Genomic DNA, 24707 nt, shown 5'->3' with positions numbered 1-24707 from the left:
GATAGCCAGGGCATGGAAGCAACCTAAGTGTCCATCAACAGATGAATGGATAAAGAAGATGTGGCACATATATACAAAGGAATATTACTCAGCCATATAAAGAAATGAAACTGAGTTATTTGTAATGAGGTGGATAGACCTGGAGTCTGTCATACAGAGTGAAGTAAGTCAGAAGGAGAAAAACAAATACCGTATGCTAACCCATATATATGGAGTCTAAGAAAAAAAAAATGTCATGAAGAGACCACGGGTAGGACGGGAATAAAACACAGACCTACTAGAGCATGGACCTTAGGATATGGGGAGGGGGAAGGGTAAGCTGTGACGAAGTGAGAGAGTGGCATGGACATATATACACTACCAAATGTAGGGTGGATAGCTAGTGGGAAGCAGCCGCATGTCACAAGGAGATCAGCTAGGTGGTTTGTGACCACCTAGAGGGGTGGGATAGGGAGGGTGGGAGGGAGGGAGACGCAAGAGGGAAGAGATATGGGAACATATATATATGTATAACTGATTCACTTTGTTGTAAAGCAGATACTAACACACCATTGTAAAACAGTTATACTCCAATAAAGATGTTAAAAAAAAAAAAGATGGGTTTAAGGTGGACAAAATGAAAGCCTTTGAGTTTTGAAGTTGACTTCAAATAGAAATACTTTATTTTAGGAAAAAAATTAAATGAAATCCATTTAAGGAAATTGTGAGGCTCTACAGAGAAAGAGTATCTAATTATTTGCAAAGCATTTATGACCTGAGAGTCCAGGGCTCCCTGTTACTATATTTACCATGATATAGCCACACCTCAATGCAAGGAACCTTGGGGACTTGAAAGGGCCCGCAAAGTTAATCACTTCCCACTCCTGCAGTAACTAGTTATCTGGCAGTGTCCCACTCAATCTGTTTTAAAATGTTATATGAAATGCACTATTTTTATATGAAATGCACTATTTCTCAGATTCTATTAAAAAAAAAAAAAAACTTCCTCTCACTATAGGCCCACTTTGAGATAGTATTACATGGCGAGAATGTAGCATTCCTGCCCTCTAAAAGATTTACAATATACATATCATCCAAAGAGGAAAAATTACATCACCTCACTAAGAAGATGAGCTCTAGTTCATCAATCACTAATTGGGAAACTTAGCCAAATATTCATATAAATGTCATATCTCTGTCAGACAGGACACAGAGAAGTGGTTTTGATTTGGTCATAACTTACATCGTCTGTGAGCCTTGATGTCTGCTATCTTGCCTGTGCAGCAAGGGTCTTATCTAGGATGTGAATTTCACTGGAAAGCTGGCTGTCTTGAAAAGGAAAGAAGAGATGAGAAAGAAAAACTAGACTCAGAGGACCAATAGCATTTTCATTCGTGAACAGTTCAGATTAACTCATAAACAACAGAAACATTTCATGGCTGGGCCATGGCACTCTGTCGGCTGTCCACATTCCTCATCCTTTGGAGGAAACTGGCCCAGCCAGGGTGACCTCTCTCACTAGTAATATGCAGACTTAAATTGTTTCTAGGACATGGTTCTTGCCACAGTGTAGCTACATATGCTGTAAGACATTAGAGAGCCAGTGAAGAAATTTAGTAATGACAATTCCCTCCTTTTTCTGTTTCAGACCTTTGGTATCTGTTGATATTTACTGAAATAGAAAATGTCACAAGGTGATATAAGAGTAAGAGAAATCCCTCCCTACTGCCAAGTGCACACACAATGGGAAAGGTAGCAACTGGGCCCTCTGCTAAAAACCACACCATATGTGATTTGAAAGCTTCCAGAGGTTAAGTCTATTAAGGTATCCATTTTGTGTCATAATTATGTGATGCACAACCATCGCTGCTAAACTTGAGTTTGGTGTTTAATTTGCCATTCATAGTGTGTCACTCCAGACTTCAGGAATTTGGCTTCAACCCCCTCACGTTAAAGTCCTCTTGTAACATATGTCTTCCCTACCAGAGTATACCTGTCTAAGAATATTTATGTATTGTTTATATGTTGTTAGCATTTTACTCTAAGTCACTTTCATGTATTAACTCACATTAATGCTCACAGGAAATTTTTTTAGTAAGCAATAGAACTATTTAATCATACAGATGAGGAAACAGGCACAGAGTGATTAAGTAACTAGCCTAAGATTTCTCAGCCAGAAAGTGGCCAAGCCAAGTTTGGAGCCCAGTAGTTTGGCCCCAGCCTCTCAGCTCTTAACCACCTACATACACTACTGCTTTTTGAGGACCAAGCCTGTGTTTTCCTTATTTCTTTGTTCTCAGCCCCTAGTACAAGGCCTGGAACAACTGTTCAATGAATCGGGCATGACACTGAAAGCAGAATCTCTGTGTAGTACTCATCACACTGAGGTGTAGATGCTCAGCTAACATGATCCTTGAAGCTTACTAAGCACTGCATCCTCTATCAGGCTGACCTTGCTGTCATCTCTGTTACTCAATCTGGACTCCTCTTTCTTGCCTGGGATTACTAATAAAGCCAAGGTGATAATAGCACTGTGATCATATCTCTGCCTTCTAACCTGTTTCTTCCTCTAACACTAGTTTACCTCTTTCAGTCCCTCTTTCTATTTCTAAATGAAATGTGAAAGCTCTATGTACTAAACAATGGAAAAAAAATGACCAGATATTGATTTGCTAATTATATAGCAAAGGGGACTTATTTAGTAAAGTCTGCCTTGTGTAGTCACTTTAACTTTTGGTCAGTCATAATCTTCAGGAATATCACTGGTTAAAGAAGTCCATATGTGCTTCCCTGGTGGCGCAGTGGTTAAGAATCTGCCTGCCGATGCAAGGGACATGGGTTCAAGCCCTGGTCCAGGAAGATCCCACATGTCATGGAGCAACTAAGCCCGTGAGCCACAACTACTGAGCCTACGTGCCACAACTACTGAAGCCTGCGCACCTAGAGCCTGTGCCCTGCAACGAGAGAAGACACCGCAATGAGAAGCCCACACAGCGCAATGAAGAGTAGCCCCCACTTGCCGTAGCTAGAGAAAGCCCATGCGTGGCAACGAAGACCCAACACAGCCAAAAATAAATAAATAAAATAAATTAAAAAAAAAAAAGTCGCTATAATCATATCACAATCCTATCCCTGAACCAAATCCCCACCTAGTGGAACAAGTCAGTTCCTTTTGCTTCATAACATTCTCACCTCATCTATGCAACTAAAATGTTTCCTATTCTCCTCAGTATATGTATTTTGGAAACTAATCAAAGCAGGAGAAATAGGTACATGCCTTCTATGTGTTTCTGGAATATGAGTGCTAATAGTTTCAACATTGGGAAGGTAAGGATCCACGTCCTGGAGTGGATATTCATATTGCCTAGAGGCCAAGCACTTCCCTAGAAGTTAAACACTTTCTCCCAGTTAGGAGAGTATTATGGAATGGGGAGGAGGGCGTTACTGAGCCTTGGACTTCATCACTGGTACATTAGTACTGAAGATACAGTGATGAATGAGACAAGTCCCTGGCTTCAAGGAGCTCATAATCCATCAGAAGAGACAAATTATTTCTCAATGTGTTACCTACTATAATAGTCATCTACATAACATATCACAGAATAAACACATGCAAGAGTGGTTACATAAGTTTCAGGGTCCAGTGCAAAATGAAAATGCAGGGCCCTTAGCCACAGCAATCAGTCAAGCAAGAAAAGGAAATAAAAGAAATCAAAATTGGAAAGGAAGAAGTAAAACTGTCACTGTTTGCCGATGACATGGTACTATATATAGAAAATCCCAAAGATACTACCAAAAAACTATTAGAACTCATCAATGAATTCAGTAAAGTTGCAGGATAAAAAGTTAATATACAGAAATCTATTGCATTTCTATATACTAACAATGAACTAGCAGAAGGAGAAATTAAGAAAATAATCCCACTTACAATTAAATAAAAAATAATAAAATACCTAGGAATAAATCTAACCAAGGAGGTAAAAGACTTGTCCTGGAAAATCTCTAAGACACTGATGAAAGAAAATGAAGACAACAAAAACAAGTGGAAAAAATATACCATGCTCATAGATTGGAAGAATTAATACTGTGAAAATGTCCACACTACTTGAGAAAATCTAAAAAGTCAACGACATTCCTATCAAAAAACTCCCTGATTTCAAGCTGTACTACAAAGCTACAGTAATCAAAACAATATGGAATAAAAAAGACACATTTTTATTAGAACAGAATAGGATAGGGAGTCCAGAAATAAGCCCACACTTACAAGGTCAATCAATCTACGACAAAGGAGTCAAGAATATACAGTGGGGAAAAGACAGCCTCTTCAATAAATGATGTTGGGAAAACTGGACAGCTACATGCAAAAGAATCAAACTGGACTACTTTCTCACACCACACACAAAAATAAACTCAAAATGGATCAAGGACTTAAATGTAAGACTGGAAAACATAAAACTCCTGGAAGAAAATATAGACAGTATGGTCTTTGACATTGGCCTTAGCAAAATTTTTTTGGTTATGTCTTTTCAAACAAACAAAAGCTAAAATAAACCAATGGTACTACATCAAACTAAAAAGCTTTTGCACAGCAAAGGAAATATCAACAAAACAAAAAGATCACCTACTGAATGGGAGAAGATATTTGCAAATGGTATATCTGATAAAGGGTTAATGTCTAAAATATGCAAAGAACTCATATAACAACATCAAAAACACAAACCACCCAAGTAAAAACTGAGGAGGACCTGAATAGACATTCTTCCAAAGAAGACACAGATATGGCCAACAGACATATGAAAAGATGTGCAACATTGCTAATCATCAGAGAAATGCAAATCAAAACCACAATGAGCTATCACCTCACACCTGTTAGAATGGCCATTATTATCAAAAAGACTACAAATAACAAGTGTTGGTGAGGATGTGGAGAAAAGGGAACCCTTGTGCATTGTTGGTGGAAATGTAAATTGGTGCAACCACTATGGAAAACAGTGTGGAGATTCCTCAAAAATTTAAAGAGAACTACCACTCAATCCAGCAATTCCACTTCTGGGAATTTTTCCTAAGAAAACAAAAACACTACTTTGAAAAGATATATTCACCCCTATGTTCATTGCAGCATTATTTAAATAGCCAAGATAGAAAAATATAGAAGCAACCTAAGTGTCCATCAATAGATGAATGGATAAAGAAGATGTGGTGTGTACACACACACACACACACACACACACACACACACAATAAATATTAGCTGACCAAAAAAAAGAACGAAATCTTACCATTTGAAACAACACAGATGGACCTAGAGGGTATATGCTAAGTGAAATAACTCCGAGGAAGTTATTTCAAATACTGTATGATTTCACTTACATGTAGAATCTAAAAAACAAAACAAATGAACAAACATAACTAAACAGAAACAGCCTCATAGATACAGAGAATAAATAGGTGGCTGCCAGAGTGGAGGGGGCAGTAGGAGGATAGGTGAAATAGGCGAGGGAGATTAAGAGCTACAAACTTCTAGTTACAAAATAAATGAGTTAGGGGGATGAAATGTATAGCATGGTGAATATAGGCAATTATATTGTAATATCTTTGAATGGTGACAGATGGTAACTAGACTTATCATGGTGATCATTTTGTAATGTATAGAATTATCAAATCACTATTTTGTGTGCCTGGAACTAACATAGTGGTGTAGGAAAATTATACTTCAGCTATAAAAAAAATATGGAGACACTGGGAGGAAATGCGTCAAAATGCTAATGGGTTATCTCTGCGGGGGGATTATTGGGTGAATGTTATTTTTTACTTTATGTTTTTATGCATTTCTAGTTGTCTGTTATGAAAATGTATTGCTTATAAAATTAGAAAGAAAACAATAAATACTATTAAAAATAGAAAAAAGAAAAGAAAATGCAGGGTTCCTGTTCATAAATTCTTAAGAATTTCAAAAGGCATTAAACCAAGCGCAGGTCCCTTGGACTGTACATCCATGAAGCTGGCCTTGAACACATGGAAGAGGTAATGGGCTCAGGGTATGGAGCATTGAAAAGGCTTCAAAAGAAAGTGATACTTGTGCTGGTTCTTGCAGAATGACTAGGAGTTTGGCACGTGGAGAAGGAGGAAAGCACATTCTGGGCAAGAAAAGAAGTTAACAAAATAAAAAGGAAGAGTGTGTGAGAGCAGGTTGCCAGTCTATTTTGGGGATAACAAACTGAGACCAGAGAGTCTTGGACTGCAGGATATCCAGAATACATCTATAGAGGAAAGTTGAGGCCAGTGTGTCAGGAGCTTAGAGAAATAAACACAGGAAAGAATGAGGCAAATCATAATTTAATTGTAGTTTCACCACTTACTGCCTGTGAGCTCTTTAGTAAGTGACAACATCCCTGAGCTTCAATTTTTTCATCTGAAAATTGGAGCTAGAGCCTTGGCTCAGCCATTAATTAGTTGTGAGACCTTAAATAAGTCACTTTCCCTATCTGAATCTCAGCATCTCCACATATAAAATGAAAAGCTAAGGCTAGATGAGTGGTTTTCAAACTGAGCTCCGAGGAGGTGCCTCAGGAGATGTGGGGAAGGTGGGCGAGGATGAAGGGACAGCCCAGCAGGATTTAGCCACCAAACATTTAAACTAGAGCGGCAACATCTTTATCAATGTTATATATGTATATGTGTACATATGTATTTGTTTTTATATATGCATATATGTGCATATTTACACATGCATAAATATATATGTGTATTATGTATAGCATATGCTTTATGTTATATGTTACAGTATGCGTTTATGTATATGTATGTTACATCACTTAATAAATATGTGCTATATATTATGGTATAATAAAATATATTATAACATATTTGTTATATATGTATTATTTATTCAACAAAGCATCTCAGTTGCCACATCTGAAAACTGGGGATATTTAATAGTACCTCACTTATAGGTTAGTATGAAGATTAAATGTCAAAAATATACGTAATGTTCCTAAAAAAGTATCAAGAACAGAGTAAGCATTGCTTAGTCTTAGCTCTTACTCTTTTATGAGTCACAATCTAAGCCCAAGAAGTCGGGAATATGTGCATCTTTTGTGCACTTCTGTCTTCCCAACACCTTGACAAGTGCTGGCACTTAGTGGATGCTCACTGTATTTGCTGAATATATGAATATACAGTGTCTACAACACACTAGTTTCTAGGCTAATGTTTGAGACGCAAAGGTAAACAAAAAACATGGGCCCAGCCCTTGTGGCTGTTAAACATATAAACACACAATTAAAGAACAACTGGAATTTGTGTTTAGTGCTTTATCAGGATTACAGATAAGAATTAGTTTGAAGAAACAGCTCCCTCTCTGCTAACAGTTGGAAACCTCCAAGAGTGAATAGTCCCAAATGCCTGTCAAAGTTGTAAATTCTTCTAATATGGGAGGAAATAGGCAGAGAGATGGAGGGAATACTTCTCATTGAATAGCAGGGAGCAACCTGGCTAAGACTTTGGGCACCTAGAAATAGAAAGTAGGAATGATTGTCTTAGGAAAACAACTTTTCCCTAATAGGCTATATTCTCTATATCCCTGTTGTGTCATCGTGGGAAGTGAAGAAGGAAGAAGAGATGGGCCCTGTCCTTAAGGAATTTCCCATCCATTGGAAAAGAAAGCATTACGATACATTCATAAAATAGTAGCAAGACCTTTCCTCCACCCACTGCTGCCATAAGCAAAGATATTCCCAGGGAACGATGTTGAATGGATTGGATGTGTTCTGGGAAGGTTTAAGAAACAGATGAATTTACAGCAGAGAAAAGAGAAGAGGTGACTGAAAATCTGGCATGGAGCAACTGGCTAAGTGACAAGCCTTCTATCCTGGGGCCAAGGACATAAACAGGTGCTAGTGTGAGGCAAACGGGTTAGCAGAGATCAGCGTCTTGGGGGTGATGAATGAGTTAGCAAACGCCCCTATGGACACTTCCTGTTACTCAGATGGCTGAGTATTTTCACAGCAATAGAATTTCTTTGAAACCAGACGCCAGATTGGACTGCTATAGCCGTTTGTCAATTAGCTATGTCGCAACAATTATTTAATCCTACAAGGACAAGGAAAAGTAAAACTAGGACACCCAGGGCAATCATAACTCACCCACATGGCTCATACATGTTCATTTGGTTTCTAAGTGGATTGCTTAGTGTATGGCATGCTCAGTATGTAAGAGTTTTCTTAGAATTAGTGTAAATTGTCCTTAATCGGAAATATGTCATGCAACAGTCTTTTTCTCCAAATGAGTATTTTACTAGTGGCACACAGCCTGTGGTCATTAAGCCCAAAATTAAAGAACATGAAACAATTAACATTTTTCTTTCCTACTATTTTTTTTTCTATGCCTACGTTTACGGAAATAGGAATGTTTTAGTTTCTCACAGAATCATTTGAGTAATGTTATTCTAACAATTTGAAATTCTTATCTTCTTTAAACCATGTAATTGTGTACTAAACAAGGTAGGAGAAAATGCCTTTTCACTCACATTTTTCCCAATGCAGAGACTGTGATGAAAATCAGATAGTAGAGATTTATGTCTGCGGGGCTGGCAGTCATTTCATATTTACGTGGACTATGAGATTGAAATCAAATTGGAGGTTCCCTATCCAGGAATGTGTTATTTGCTATCTAAATAACTATATGTGAGCAAATCAGATGTGGATAAGATGTTTCCATCATCACTGTGTGTGTTAGCTCTGATTCTTGAAGTCCTAGCTCCATCTATACTAGTTTTATCAAAGCTACTCTTTTTGGTTTTATGTATTTGCTATGGTTGGACGGGAGAGTCTGTTCTCAATTTCTCAACTGGTAATAACAAAGGACAAATTTAATGAAAGGAACCAAGGAAATACATTTTGTACATGAAAATGGTTAATAGACAAACCCACTGCTGGATAAGGAATTAAGGGGGAAATTGTTCAAAGAATTTGTGGAAGCAGCAGGAGTTTGTTTTGTTCACACTATACAAGCCTCAAATTCCAAAATGCCAGATTGGAGACTATTTATATTTCCATTCTTCTATCTGGGGTCTTTTGTCTACTTCTCAATCTTACCTTTAGTTTGCAAGTAGAAAAAAAAATGATGTAGGGCTTCCCTGGTGGCGCAGTGGTTGAGAGTCCACCTGCCGATGCAGGGCACATGGGTTCGTGCCCCGGTCCGGGAAGATCCCACATGCTGCGGAGCGGCTGGGCCCGTGAGCCATGGCCTCTGAGCCTGCGCGTCCGGAGCCTGTGCTCCGCAACGGGAGAGGCCGCGACAGTGAGAGGCCCGCGTACCGCAAAAAAAAAAAAAAAAAGATGCAAACCTATTTTTGTCATACAACTTCATAAACTCTATTTGACCTTAACTTTGTAAGCAGAAATATGCTTATTTACCAACAGTTATGCTATCAGTCAAGGGTCTTGTTTGCAAACCTACAGCTGATTTTGGACATTTTAAACAAAAAAAGGAATTTTTTCTTTCTTTCTTTTTTTTTTTTTTGGAAAGAACACAACAAATACATCAAAGATATTTTAACAGGATCTCTCTGGCAAGAAAAGCCTTTCACTGCTGCAGATCCCCACTGCTCCTGGTCACTCTCACAGCTACCAGGAATAATTCCTACCCCTCTTTTCATTAAGGAACTCAAGGCCCCAGGCAAGAAGGTCCAGCTGGCAGAGACAAGGTCTTGTGGCTGCTGTGCCATGCTATGAAGCCATAGAGAGACGGAGCATCTTTCCTGTTCAGGTTCTACAATGGAGGAAAGACACCATCCCCTTCAATGCTATATCCGTGGGCTGTTACCTCCAAATGGGAGAAGGGATTATATATTAGAATCCCCCGAAAGGACAAAGATTTGCTACTTCCTCTTTATTAATGATTTTATTTAAAGTAACAGATTATAAATACATTGATACTTTTGAAAAAAGTAAAATTGAACATTTCTGCACTCTTGGTATTTGATATGCTTTACAGTAAACCTTTTGGGACTCGTTTTGTATTTAATGGGAATATAAAATTGGAGCTTTCCTCTTTAACTGATACCAGTATTATCTCTCAGATCTATTAGTAGTTTAAATATCTAACACTCCTTCTTAATTCCCAGCTCCATGAATAGCATGTTTATTTTAAAATGACTACTATGCCCTTACTACCTAAGGAATCTAGTGTGTATGGCCTCCAAAACCATTGTCAGCCGCCTTCTCCCTTGAACATTCCAATATAGAGAGTGGAAATGCACATACTTTCCCAGCCTTTTTTGCAGAGAGGGCTTTGTATGTAAGCCACTTCCAGATCATGACATATATGCAAAATTCAATCAGGGAAGCTTCTAGGAAAGTTATTGTTTACTGAAATTAAAGGATAGATGCAGCCTAAGCAATGCCCCTCACTTCCTCTACTTTCTACCTTGAGCATGGTCAGTGATACCTAGAGCTAAAATGAAAAGGCCAAAGAACTGAGAGATGTTAGTGCTGACATCTCAAGTCTCACACTGTTGGGTCTGCGACAATCTACATCCAACCCCTCCCTTCCCTGGGGACAATGTAAGTCAAGTTTGCAGTGACTTGCAGCTGAGAGCATTCCTAAGTGATATGATGGTTTCAACAACTGACATCCATTCATAACTGGACATTTCAAATAACCTACTCCTACTATTTATTGAGCATTGATTTCAGGCTAGCACCACGGGAAGTGAGGTACAATCCAGATTCTCAAGGAGAAAAATAGTATATATAAGAAGATACATAAATAATACAATGTGGTAAATGCTAAAATGGAGTCATGTTCCCTGAGCTGTGAGAACACAGGTCAATTTTGGTATGAGCTATTAGGACTATCTCCAGTAAAATGGAATAACCTGGTAATAGAGCAAGTTGTGGCCTATTTACCATGTTAGCAGGGATACTTAGTGTTTGACAATGAATATTATTAGAGTAAATTATTATTTACAATTAATAATGAGAATAGCATATATTTGTTATTTATTATTATGGACACTTTAACATCATTATCTCATTTTATCTTAGAAAAACTGGTGTGAGGTGGGACACATATGTAGATGGGGGAAATTGAACTCCAAAAATATCTAAATCAGGTTTTGTCAGCCTTAGCACTGTTGACATTGTAGGCTAGATAATGTTTTTATTTCACTGTGGTTATTAGAAGAGTTAACATGAGATCTACCTTCTTAGCATATTTTAAAGTGTACAATATGGTATTGTTATTTATAGGCACAGTGTTGTACAACAGATCTCTAGAACTTTTTCATCTTGCATAACTTAAATTTAATACCCGTTAATTAGCAACTCTCCATTTCCCCCCTTCCCCTAGCTCCTGGAAACCACCATTCTATTCTTTGCTTCTGTGAGTTTGACTAGTTTAGATAATTCATATAAGCGAATCATGCAGTATTTGTCTTTGTATGACTGGCTTATTTCACTTAGCATCATGTCGTCAAGTTTCATCCATGTGTTGCATATTGAAGGATTTCCTTCTTTTTTAAGGCTGAATAGTATTCTATGCATATACCATATATTGTAATCCATTCATCCATCAATAGACATTTAAGTAGTTTCCATATCCTGGCTATGGTGAATAGTGCTTCAGTGAGTATAGGAGTGCTACTGTCACTTTGAGGTCCTGACTTAGGATAAGACTTCATTTGTCTGGGGCTATCCTGTGCTCTGTAGGATGCTTAGCAGCATCTTTGGTCTCTATCCACCTATAGTACCGTCTGCCTAAATCCTGCTTATAGTACTAGCCTCCCTGCAGTGGTGAAAACCAAAAATGTCTCCCGATATACAGCCAAACGTCCCCTGGGATGGAGGAACAAATTATCACCTCCTCTCCAGTGAAAACACTGGTTTAGGGGACTTGAACAACGTCACTCAGAAAGTGTGACAAAACCAAAACTAAAACCTACTCCACCTGATTTCCTGGTCTGTCCTTTCATCTTTGGAGAACTGGAATTCAGCGGATAAGATTACCAGCTACTATAACCACTTACATACAGATAACTGAGAGTGGTATAACTCTCAGTTATCTGTATGTAAGTTATAACTCCAAGGATAACTCAGAACATACACTTTCCAGATATAAAATCAAATCATCAAGTATAAATAGACACCCAACAGATGAAAAGGATTACATGAGGTGCTCTGAGGGCAACTGTAATAATGTGCCACCTATTTCATGTGCCTATTTCTCGTATTTCTCATAACCTCTGCAACTGGGCCAACCACCCTAGATTTTGAGGCCAAGCTTATTCCTAATAGGAGAAATTTAAACAACTGCATGTCAGTGGACCACAATCACAAGACTAATTTAGACTTTGTTGAGACTGTACTCTAGTTCAGGGCAAATTTTCTTTGTCAAGGGCCAGATAGTACATATTTGAGTCTTTATTAGACACAGAGTCTCTATCACAGCTATTCAACTCTGCCTTTGTAGCTAGAAATCAACCATAAATAATATGTATATGAATGGATGCAGCTCTGTTCCAACAAAACTTTATTTACAGAAACATGTTGGGCTTGGCCCATGGGGTATAAAGTTTGCCAACCTCTGCTCTAGTTGGATGAACTCTGTTTTTTCTTTATTTCTATATCAAGTCCTTCTTCTGTCCATCCCAGTATCCAAATTGTAGTCTATAAGCTCAAAGGTACATGATTTATAACTTCCTTTACTTTTCTATAACTTAAATTAATTTCTGTTTCAGGTTTGCTTTCTGGTAGGTGGTAAAAACTAAACCACAGCCAATTCAGATTCATCTCAGCTTATTCATAATACATTCAGGATTATCTCATTGATTTTAGAGCTTCCTCCATCAAATCAGGATGTTTCCCTCCATTCCCAGGTTGTGTCTCTGTTTAGGAAGGCTCCTGTAGTGCCATGTATCGGGGAGAAAGTAACAGGTCCCTTGTCTTGATCCGTCCACTGGCCTTAACATTCCTTCTGGTTTCTGCTTATTGATCTCAATGAATTTCCTGTTTTAATATAGGTTTTATAATTATTTCGCTATGGTCAGGCCAACAGATCAGGATGTAACTGCCATTGTAAAGATAGTTTGTTTACTCACAGATTCCAAAAGGAAGAGGCACACCACGTGCCATGGGGGTCACATGAGGAAGCACTAGGGTCTCCAGGAGGCTGAGGGAGAGGCGAAAACCACGGACGAGAGATTTTACTGTGGTTTCTGTAGGAAGAAATGAGTGAAGCAGGTTAAGCAGGCTTAGGATTGGCTGGTTTGAATAATTTCAGCTGGCTCTGGGACAAGGAACCCTCCCTAGTTGTCTGGTACCTGGCCGTGGGGTGATTAGGGTAAGTGGATAGTAGCGTAGAGTGTAAGAGTTTAAAAAGGAAGGTGGTTGGGGGCGTGGGCTCTGGATTGGTTGGTCTGCACTTGAAAAACTGGCTATCTGGACTAGCAAGTTGCTTACTATCTCTAGGAATTGGCTAAACCTGGGAGGGACAGTCCCTCCAGGATCCACAAGGACCCTGGTATTAAAGTATCATAATACATAAAATAAAAGACACTGTTAATACACTTCCCTCTTCAGACTACAAGGCCTTATAGACCACTGCTCTTTGGGCTGAATTTATACCACTCTCAGGCATGTGGTGAAAGTTCTGAGGATCCTAACACCATGCTCAGGACACAGGAATTTCATAAGGTTACCTTATAGTGAACCAGAATCTTTCTGGCCGTCTCTACTCCTCTGCATGGCACAGAGGAAACAGCCAAAGCCGGCTGCCTCTTCCAAGTCCAGTTAGAAATAAGGCACTGACCTATCCTACCATCAGTCCTCCCAGACTTATTTGGGTTTCTAAAGTTTCAATACGATGGAAAAACAGAGGCACAGGACCTGTCCTCATGTGTCTAAAACCTTGCTTTCCTCTGGTTTAACTCTCTCATCCAGCCTAAAGAAATTTAACCTTGCTGGAGGCAGAGGAGAGATGAGGTGGGAAAAACTAGCTCTTGCCAGCTTTGTATTTTTCCCCCATCTACTGCTTAGTGCATAAATGTTATGCCCAGTATTCCTCGGGGCTGTGGATTTTGAAAAGAAAAACCAAGGCTTTTGAAACTCATATCTCTTTTTCTCTCACACCACTCTCTACCACATTTTTAAAAAAGTTTATTTTGACACTTAAAAGCTGAGCTTTGACTCTTTTTTTCTTTTGTAATATATCATAGGAAGAGCCCTGAGAAGGAGAAACATATTGGTAAATATACCAAAATATTATCTTGCAATACCAGTTATATGCACTGGGTACCTGTCTTATTCCCCTTGCTTAACTTCCACCTTGAATGCCTGACTCTTCCGTCCTGGACTTTCTCATCCTGCTCCTCCTCCGGCAATCCTTATACCCTTCCCTTCCCTGGTGGAGCTGTGCTCCTATTGCTGAATAATTTTCCCAGATATACAGACATAAAAAAGGAGTTTCTGCCCTTGAGGAAATTATGGGAATTACATATTGTGCAATTTCACCTAGTATAACTTTTCTCTTCTTTTTCTTTCTTTCTTTTCTATTCTTTTTTTTTGTTTTTTTTTTTTTTGGTCTCACAAACCTGGATACCAGAACATCTGGATAAAAAGGGAAAAGTTTAATATGTCAATTCTCTACCTTAGAAACATTGAGGGGGTTTTAAATTTAAAATGCAAGGATAGGTGAGAAATTAAAACTAAGTTTAACGCTTTTGTGTGCAGCCAAATATGGTTTAACTATAGATTCTCATCCCTGTACACAAAAAGGACCAGCTCCATTTCCATGCATTTTTCCATTGTTCCTTCAGTTCTTCAATAAATATTTATTGAGCACTTACTATGAGCCAGAAACTAATCTGTTTGCTGAGGATACGTTAGTAAAAAAAAAAGAGAGAAAGTCAGCCACTTTCATGGAATATACATTCTAATTTCAGGAAAAAAAATGTTTAATTACTAACATTTATGTGGTGCTTATTATCTCTAGTCATTGATCTAATCCCCACAGTAGCATGATGAGTTAGCTTTATTACCATACCTGTTTTATAGATAATAGTTAGCAATTTGCTCAAGATTTCAGTGCTAGTAAGAGGTGGAGCCATAACTTGAATGCAGGTAGACTAGCTCCAGTGTCTGTTCATGTTCTCAATCCCTCTAGGCTACCACCACTAGCTTATAAGTAAATTATAGAGTTTGTTAGAATTCAATGATTTCTATGAGAAAAAATTAAGTATAAAAAGGGAGTAGAGAATGCTAGGGAAGGTTAGAATCTTAGGGTAGTTAGGAGAGACTTAACTAAGACATGTGATTTGAGTAAAAACTTGAAGGAAGTGAGGGAGCAAGAGATAAATATCTACAGTAAAGATGTTTAGGAAGAAGGAATAGCAATTGCAAAGTCCCTGAGGCAGAACCATCCTTGGAAATCCACAGGTGCAATTTTGCATTGTACTCCATCAAAACAGATCACATATGTTTAACACAAAATGCCCATCTTTGAGTTCTTCTATTATTTTGGCAAAATGCAAAACTTTCGAAAACAATTTATCATGTCTTCTAATAATTTCAAAACAGCATTTTTATAACTTGGATGAGACTAAGAAGAGTTAAAAACAAAGAGAAAGAAATAAAAGAAAGGCATTATTACTCCTTGATATTGCTGAGGTGCATTATAAGGGATTGATAAAATGTTGGGCAAACAAAAATAAAAACAAGCTCTGATTTTACTGTATGTTTCTTTCGAGGTGAGAATGATCATTCTTATTCTTACTAATTAAAAAAAAAAAACTAAATGGCATGAATACTGTTCTTGGTAATACATGCATCATGCTAATGGTAAACCTTCAAGGATCTGCCCCCAAAAGAGAAAGAATGCGGAGAGCTGGTCTTGGCTAGCACTAAGTTGGAGTTTGTTGTTGCATTTACTTTGCCCTAGACGTCTCCAAACTCATCATCAACCAGTTGATATTGTTCCTGATTCACAGGAATTAGAGATTAAACAGCTTGCAAAAGAGGCTGCCCAGCCAGACTCTGGCAGAATTTATGTGAGGCTCACAAGTGCCTGGCTGTTTTGCTCTGCTCTGTAACAGATGGCTTGTTTCTAAGGACAAAGTTCTTTATTTTCTTTCAAGTTTTCTATGGGTTGTAAAAAGAATGGGGGTCCTGGCAGCTCAGTATTCACCCTCCTCAGTCCTAGACGACATTCATCAAGGTCTAATGGGTAGAAGAGATCTTAGGCTCAGACTCAAAAGAATGGGACACAGATCTCAGCCTTTTCTCTAACTAGAGGTTCAATGTATAAAAATGAACTTTTTATCCTCTCTAAACCTCAGTATCCTCATTAAAAATGAACACAAAAATTACTTCTCTACTGTTTTCATAGTATATTGTAAGAAAAAAGTAAGATAGTAGGTTGAAGTGCACTAAAAATTAAAGTCTTTAGCAATAAAAGTTTTTCTGTTATCCTGTCTTATTTTTCCTACCTTTTTATTTGTTAATAATTCTTAACATTTTCCCAATCTGTTTATCCTCTTGTCTAACTTCTTAATCTTTCCTAGCCTCCTTTGTCTATTTTTCCCTATATTTACTACTAAAGCTATTTTCCTTCAAACCTGACTTATTTTTAAATTATTTTGAATCAGTTCACTAACCTGAACATTCCTTAGTACTATAGTTTTGCTGATTCTTCTCCTCTGATATGTCCTCATGTCTGCACTTAATATGTATGTATTCTTAGCTGACATTGGCCAGCATTCACTGTGATATAATACAAGGGTCCCAGCAGTAAACTAGATTTCATCCAAGTCTCTGACTGTACTGGTTTGGCCACACTGCTCCCACCTGCCTGGACCAAACAGATGAAATGCAAACGGCTGGTTCTCCCCAACAGAAGGAATGCTAATGCATTTGGGTGGAAGTATGGAATCCATGCTGAGTAAGGTTTAAAAAAAAAGGGAGGGGAACCTAAAAAAACACAGCAAACGAGGAGACACAGGAAAATGGTGCTCTGAATTAGATGGAAAGTTACTCACAGACTCTTTAAGGATACTGAAGAGGTTTCTTCCTCCCTATTTTCCACATTTTCCCCACTTTTATATGCAATATTTAATGACTTTCATTAGAAATAGAACCTAGTCTCAAAACACTAATATGAAGATTGAGTCAGAAAAAAAAATTTCTCCTCTGATGAATTATCTGATGTCTTTGGAGGCTAAGCTGATGTTAATTTCTCTTTCTCCTCTGCCATCCATTCTCCACTATGTCTCCCTCTCTTTACCCTGTCTACTGTATTTCCTTCAATCCTATATGTTTTTCACTTTTTTTTCCAGAGAAAAAAGACCAGTGTCTGGTCTCTTATGCTCACCTAGACTATGCTCCTCTTGAAGTCAGGGGTTGCCTGGTTTATACAGTATTTATATTCCCAACTCCATATACTAAGGTGAGTCCTCAGTAGGTTGATAAATGAACAGCCCTCACTTAAGCCTGTATGGACTCACACTGCCATCTCTACATTAACCTTGCTTGCTAACGAAATGGTTGGAGATTCCATACTACTTCTACTTCTGATCTTAGTGCAGTGGTGGCCTCAAACTCTGTACCTTAGAGTCCTAAGGGCTCCTTAGATTCTGGATAAAAGAACACAAAAAACAGTGCTCCAGTGAGAAAACACAACCATGTCTAGTTGCAGCTTGGAATCTCCAGAAAAAGATGCTGAGACATTTTGGGGTGCGAGGTGTTTATTAGGGATCAACATCTACGAAAGTTAGGAGGAAGAAGCACATTTGGGAAGAGAAAGATTGCAAACTCTCACGTAGGTCCAAAAAGCTTGAGCCAACCTAAGCCAGAGTGGGGGTAGGGGACGTCTGGAGTAAATATTGCTTGGTAGAGACAGTCTTATGCATTATGGGCCAAAATGGCTGTATCTTTATACAAATATTGCTTGGTAGAGACAGTCTTATGCATTATGGGCCAAAATGGCTGTATCTTTATACACCCCCAACACACACACACACACACACACACACACACACACACACACACTCAGTCACTGTGTGGGCTGTGACCTCGGGTGAAGAGGCTCTTTGCAGCTGAGGTCCACCCTGAAGGAGCTGCCAGCTGGAGACCCCCCCCACACACACACACACACACACACACACACACACACACACACACTCAGTCACTGTGTGGGCTGTGACCTCGGGTGAAGAGGCTCTTTGCAGCTGAGGTCCACCCTGAAGGAGCTGCCAGCTGGAGGCTATTGGCTGACCATACTGCCCACAGCTGGGCAGCTAGTCTCTCCTTGAAGGGAAATGTGTGTGGGACATGATCTCTTGCAACCACAGTTGCAGAAAAGGTGGACATTATTTTGGGTGATAAAGTTGCTAGCCAAGAACTTCTATGCTTGGTGCCATTGTCCTCATATATCAGATACTAACAAAGGAGCAGGGGTCATATGCCAGGCCAAAATATGCTTCAATGAGCATCTGCTGTTAGCTGTATTAGCAAGAAATGAATGGGAACTGTAAAAATTAATCAGAGACTTTGCACTTGCTGAAATATTTATGAGAAAGCGGTTATAAACCACTGAAATATGGTTTTCTCTTCTTTTTCTCTCCTCTCCCCTGATCCTCTGTCTCCTCTCCATGCTATCATGTCTTCCCTCTCTTGTTTGGACACTTCTGACTTTTACAAGCATATTCCCCTTTAGGGAATAAAAGGAGTCAGGGAGAAGGGGGCTGAAATGGATTGTATGAACTACATAGAAAGTCACCATTCTGGAGCAGTTGCATCTGTGAAAGTCTGCACCTATTCTCAGTGGTCCATGAGGATTGTGTGGTTTCCTGGCAAGGCCTGACCAAAGCTCCAGCGTTGTCTGAGGGTTCTTTCCTCCTGGGGTTTCACATATGTACAGATGTACTTCATTATAGCTTGAGCAGAGGTGTCACCAATAGCAATTACATCCTAACTTAATGATTTTCCAGAGCAACTGAGGAAAAAGAAGTCATCAAGAATTTACTCTTTTCTTCCTTTTTCAGACATGGGTAAATTAACATAAAGCTGGGATTTCAAGAATCTCAAGGAGGGGGTTCAAATGAATCTATTAATTAGTGTTTGTTTGGGCAGTAGGCTGCTAAAATTTGACAGAAAATAAGAAGAGTACTATTTGACTTCTTTAGGCACAAATGTTTGCTGAGGGAGGTCTTCTAAGGGCAATGTTCATTACTCTAGGTTAAAGTTCTAGGGAACAGTTTTCATTCACCCTATGTTCAATGACTGAAATCACGACCACGGCCTGTTACTTATAGGTATAATCCATGTATCTGTAGCTATAAAGGTTCAAATTCCTTATGTGCGTGTGTGCACATGCGCGGCGTGTGTATGTGTGTGTGTGAGAGAGAGAGAGAGAAAGAAAGAAAGAGAGACGGGGGGAGGGAGAGGGAGAGAGAACGTTCATGTGTGTGCTATGAGGCATGGAGAAAAGAGGTATCACACTTCACGTGACATAGTAACTACCAAGTGTCACTCAGAGTAAATAAAGTACTAGATGGCAAATTTTCTCCCCAGGCATGCATGCATGATTAAACTCATAGAATGTTAATGTTTACTGACCATTTATTGTATATAAGCCTCAGTTCTGAAAGTTCTCTAAGTATACATGTGTTATTTAATTAAATCTTTACCACAGCCCTACTATTAGGTGCTACTGTTATCTCCATTTTACAGATGAGGAAATTGATACTTAGGAAGTTTTAAGCAGCTTGCTTAGGGTCACACAACTAGTAAGTGGCAGAGCCAGGACTGAAGTCAGTTCTCTGTGGCTCTAGAATGGATGGTCATCCAGACAGTAAGTGGCAGAATTGAAATTCAAACCCAGGTCTTTTGACTCCCAAACTCACGCTTTTAACCAGATTTTACAGCCTTGGTATTTAGAAAACAACTTAAGAAATATTACGTCTGCAGATGATATGTGGAAGCTGAACCCAAGAGCACATACACACATATACCTATGCAATAAAACAAACAAAAAACAAAATAAATGTCCTCCTAATTTATGATGCTCAAAAGGCAAGGAAGTGTCTTGTCCCATAGGTTTTCTCTCCTTTTCTCTACCTTAGCTCAACGGGACCCACGCTCCAGATTCTTGGGTCCCTCCGGAAGATTCAGCTTTGTGTTTTGTTTCCTCAATAGCTGAAACAACAGGCGTGTTCTCCTGCCTCCTTCACAATCTCAGATCTGATCTACCAAATAGTCCAAAATCAGCAGAAGGAAGGAGAGAAGAGAAGGAGGCCTCTGGCTCCCAATCTTTTCCAAGGGCTGCTGGTTTTTTTTCTCCTCAAGAGGAACAACAGTAAAAAACGAAGCAAACAAATACAACTCCCACTTCTGCAAATCCCTAGAAAATTCCTTTTTCCAGAGTTCTCAGTCACTAATTTGCGTAACATTGCTGCTGGTAACAGACCCAATGAATCCTCCATAACTGATGTGAGATGCATAGGGAAAAGACTGGGAGGAACTCTTCTCTTCTGTAACAGCAAACAGCAGAAATGAAAGAGGCAGGGGATTTTGCAAAATGTCAACTGCCTAGAATTAAGAACAAGAGCTTTTCTTGCCAGACCTAACCTATGCTGGCCATTATGAAATGGTATATACTGTCATTTTATAGCAATTTGATAATCAACAGCTTATTATAATTCTTAGATCACATATTTTGCTGTGTGTGTGTTAGTGTGTATGTGTGTGTGTGTAGGAGAAGGAGTGAAAGACAGTTGGACAGCCACAAATGAGAACAAAATAGTTGTTGTTATTGTTAGTTCTCCTCACAATGACGTTTCCCTCTGGAAGAACAATGTCCTATGATCTTTGGCTACCCAGGCTTTACATCATCCATATTACCCTGCAGCAGCAACAGATTGATGTGTATTTTCACTGTCCCCAGAGTTGTTCTCTAATCCTTCATTTACCACTCCAGCACAATTGCACAGAAGCAATAGCAGGGATAGTTAGAGTGCATACAATTGATTCCAATCTATCAATCACTTAAACTACAGTCTAGGACAACAAAAGGTAAAAAAAAACACAAACTTTAAAATCAAGAAATGCTTTTGTCCATTCCAGGTCAAGGAAAATCATCATACAATTTGGCTTTATTCTTTGCCTTTAGTATAGTTTCCCACTTTTTAGTAGATAAAATTTAATGTCTGTGTGTGAACGTTCAGTAACGAAGTAGTAGTGGATGTGATGGTAAGCATTTTTAAACTGCATTTGAGGAAGAGCAGCTTCTACCTACCACAAACTGTGGATTCTATTATTAACTCTTCTGATTGGACATCATGGAAATAGGGCTTAGTCTAATTAACTTTAGTGGATTTGGGGGAATTTACCCTTAGTTCATGGGCTCTCAAATATATACTTAAGGATAAGTGAGTAAACAGAAAAAATATTTAGGGACTCAAGTACTTTTGATGCAAGCTAATGAACATTCATCATGTAAGGGACTGGTCCTATTCCTTTAAAAGATCAAAGATGACAGTGCCAAAGATCCCACCCTCAAGCTGCTTATAATCTAGTATAGAAGGGTAAAAGGCTACACATATGATGGAGTCATCTATAATTCTGTATTTGAGGCCATTGTTCCTAAGTTTAAATTCTCCAATCCCACATTTATCGCCACTAGAATCAAAAGAGTCAATGCTAGAAATTGAAAGGCCATTATACCTTGGAATTATAGGAACAGGAAGGAGACAGGAAGGACACTACAGGCAGAGAAAGCATACTGGAGTCAAAGGGATTACTAAAATGCTCCATATGAGGCATTAAGAGGGTGCACCTGGTACTTAGGTTTGTGGCTTCTTCAATAACTGTCTACAGTTAAATATAACCTAAAAGGAACAATGAAAAACAAAGGGAAAAGCTATCTCTACAAAAGAATAATGCATTCTAAAAATTCTTAGGCATTTTCTCCTCATACTTCTAACAAACAAGTCTTTGCAGTTACAATTTGAGTTTAACTTTTTGAATATGAAAAGCAATTCCATATGTGTATATACTTTTTGCAGTCTGTGTGATTTAGCAAAAAACAGGCAAATCTATTGCTTTCATACTTATATTAGAAATGCCAGATGCATAACCACAATTTAGATTTGGATTTTTTTCAGCTCAAACAATAGTGTTCCTTTAAGCAAAATTGGCTTGACTTTGAGAGTGAATGCGAAAACTTAATGTTTTGAAATCTTGCAGAATAATTTGTTGGCAGCTCAAGATCTTGTTTTGCCAAGTTTTACTCCAAAATAATTTTCTTACTCAGAGCTGATACAGGGAATGGCAATTCTCACTTGACTATATGGCAGTTACACAACTGAGCCAACTGGCACGCTGGAAGAGGGAGGACATCTTAGACTCAGGGAAGAGGCCTGGTTATTTCAGTGATGGAGTCTCAGAGGCCCAAACAGCACAAACTTGTGCTATTAACTAGTAGAAAAGGCAGGACTAGTAATATGTTCGAGACGATGAGCTTTAAAAAATACTGCCCAAAAAAGACAAAATTAAAGAGAACTCTGGGAAAATGGTGGCTTGAGACATTCCACACACTTCCATTCAGTGCTCCAACTCCAACTCAGCCTCTTCTTGTGGGCCAATAGTCAGGGATGAGCCAAGACCTGTTATCCTACTGCCCTTTGCGTCAGTACTCTAGGGCTCAGTACAAAAGCCCAAGGAAAGGATCTGAAAGCAGCCCTCCCTAAGGAGAAAATCCATTTCAGCTCTCCTGGACTTCAGGGTCTCCCTGACCCTAAGAATCTACAGAGGAGGTGAACATTTGGGTTTACTCATCTCTATCTCTGAGATTCAGAGAACACAAAGAGATCACAGAGCAAAGATGCTCTGTCTTCACTCACTGAGAGAGTAGAGATGGACAGTCTGCTGTATGTTCAGCGAGCCATAGTGCAGAGATGGATGTTCCCTCCATTTACTCTCTGAAGCACTCCCATGGAAGCTGTCCTGATTAGCAGACACAGAAAAATGGCATCCCATTAAAAGGGCAAATAAGCCAGAGAGCAGAATAAATAAAAATCAGAATAGACTACCAAAGAAATAGAGATGCTTCTTTTAAAATTATATTTAAAAGAAGTAAAAGAACATGTACAGAAATCCAAATATAGCACCCAGCACAGTTCCTGGCACTAAAACCACGATTTTTTTTTTAATTTAAAAATTGAATAGATGAAGTGAAAGAGAAAGTTAGTAGTACTATAGATGTTTAAGCTGGTGTCTTAGGAAATCAGGTTGAAGACTATATTAAATCATAGAGGGAAAAAAAGAGAAAACCTATATAGAAAATGAGGGAAAATATACACATTTTGGAAAAGGGATTCATGAGAAAAATAGGAGCTCTAGAATAAGAAAAAGATGCAAACGGAGACAAAAATTAAACAAATGACTGATGAAATTTTCTGTGAGCTGAAGAAGACCTGGGCCAGCAGATTTAAAAAGCTCATCAATTAGGAGATAGTGCCTACACCTAGGTGTGTCCTTATCAAATAACTGAACTCCAGTGATGAAGACAAATAAATATTTAATGCAGCCAGATAGAAACAAGTAACTTACAACAACAACAACAAAAAGAATTAGATTGGTAATGAATTTGTACAATTCCAAAACCTTGAGGTGGTGGGATAATATCTACAGATGCTTTCAAATAAAGGACTGGATATGTGGTAAGACATTATTCCCCAACAGTCTATAAGAATGTTATTCAAAGAGATTTTTTTCACTCATATACTCCATCTGAGGAAACACTTAAGAAAAGACTCAAACCAGAGAATAATAAATCTGAGCCTCATGATAGCTGGAATGGAAGAAGAGGTAAATCTGCTGAGCAAAGAATTTCATAACAGATTTATAATTAAATATAATTGAATAATAATGGCCTATCTGGAAATTTTTACACTAAGGGATAAACAAGAATTTGTAAAATAAAACAGGCAAAATGCGTGGAAAATTCTGATAATTGTATGAAATTCTAAGTATTAAACTGTTTTAGAAGGAGTTCGGATGGAGAAAGAAGAGTAAAAGAACAGCATTCCAGAAGTCTCATATGATGTGCAGTTGAGGGGGAAGTTAGTGAGCAAATGAAAATATTCTAGGGGTCTTGCCTTATTGGGAGGAGAAAGAGAAGCAGTAGAGGAATAAAGAACCTTAATAGGGAATTATGACCTTGTTTTCATATAGTTTAAAATAAATATGCATATAAATATGAGTAGGAGGACAAATAAGGTAACCATTAATGAAAGTTAAAATTATAGTAGAACTCCTTAGGTAAAAAGGGGAAAGAAGCAATTAATAGTTAATAAAACCATACAAACATAAGGAAAAAGAAAAAAAAGAAAACATAAAGTAATAAAGTATCAATTGTATGTATAAAATCAACTATATCATGATGCAAACATAAAAGACTTAATTCTTCCAATAAAGACTACAGAATATTAGACTGGAGTAAGAAATCAAATCCAAGCTATCTACTATTTATCACAAACACAGTTAAAAATGAAGTGATGGGGTTTCCCTGGTGGCGCAGTGGTTGAGAGTCCGCCTGCCGATGCAGAGGACGTGGGTTCGTGCCCTGGTCCGGGAAGATCCCACATGCCGCAGAGCGGCTAGGCCCGTGAGCCGTGGCCGCTGAGCCTGTGCTCCGCAACGGGAGAGGCCACAGCAGTGAGAGGCTTGCGTACC

The 24707-nt window shown here is 38.6% G+C and overlaps 1 long non-coding RNA gene across 4 annotated transcripts in view; it reads right to left on the bottom strand.

The window, feature by feature from the left end:
• LOC114486929 (uncharacterized) overlaps window positions 1-24707 on the bottom strand; it is a 201899-nt gene that overhangs the window by 14909 nt on the left and 162283 nt on the right. For 3 of the 4 annotated variants that reach the window (XR_008618241.1, XR_008618244.1, XR_008618243.1), the window contains exons 3-4: window positions 13079-13195; window positions 1223-1304 (exon numbers count right to left, since the gene is read on the bottom strand). This is a non-coding gene — a long non-coding RNA (uncharacterized lncRNA). Of the gene's footprint in view, window positions 1-1222; window positions 1309-13078; window positions 13196-24707 lie in introns of all 4 variants that reach the window. The other variant, XR_008618242.1, reaches the window with a different exon arrangement.

Source organism: Physeter macrocephalus, chromosome 9, assembly GCF_002837175.3.
Source record: "Physeter macrocephalus isolate SW-GA chromosome 9, ASM283717v5, whole genome shotgun sequence".
NCBI lineage: Eukaryota > Metazoa > Chordata > Mammalia > Artiodactyla > Physeteridae > Physeter > Physeter macrocephalus.
The sequence above is the reverse complement of the archived record's forward strand: the minus strand, read 5'-3'. Positions and strand labels throughout refer to the sequence as shown.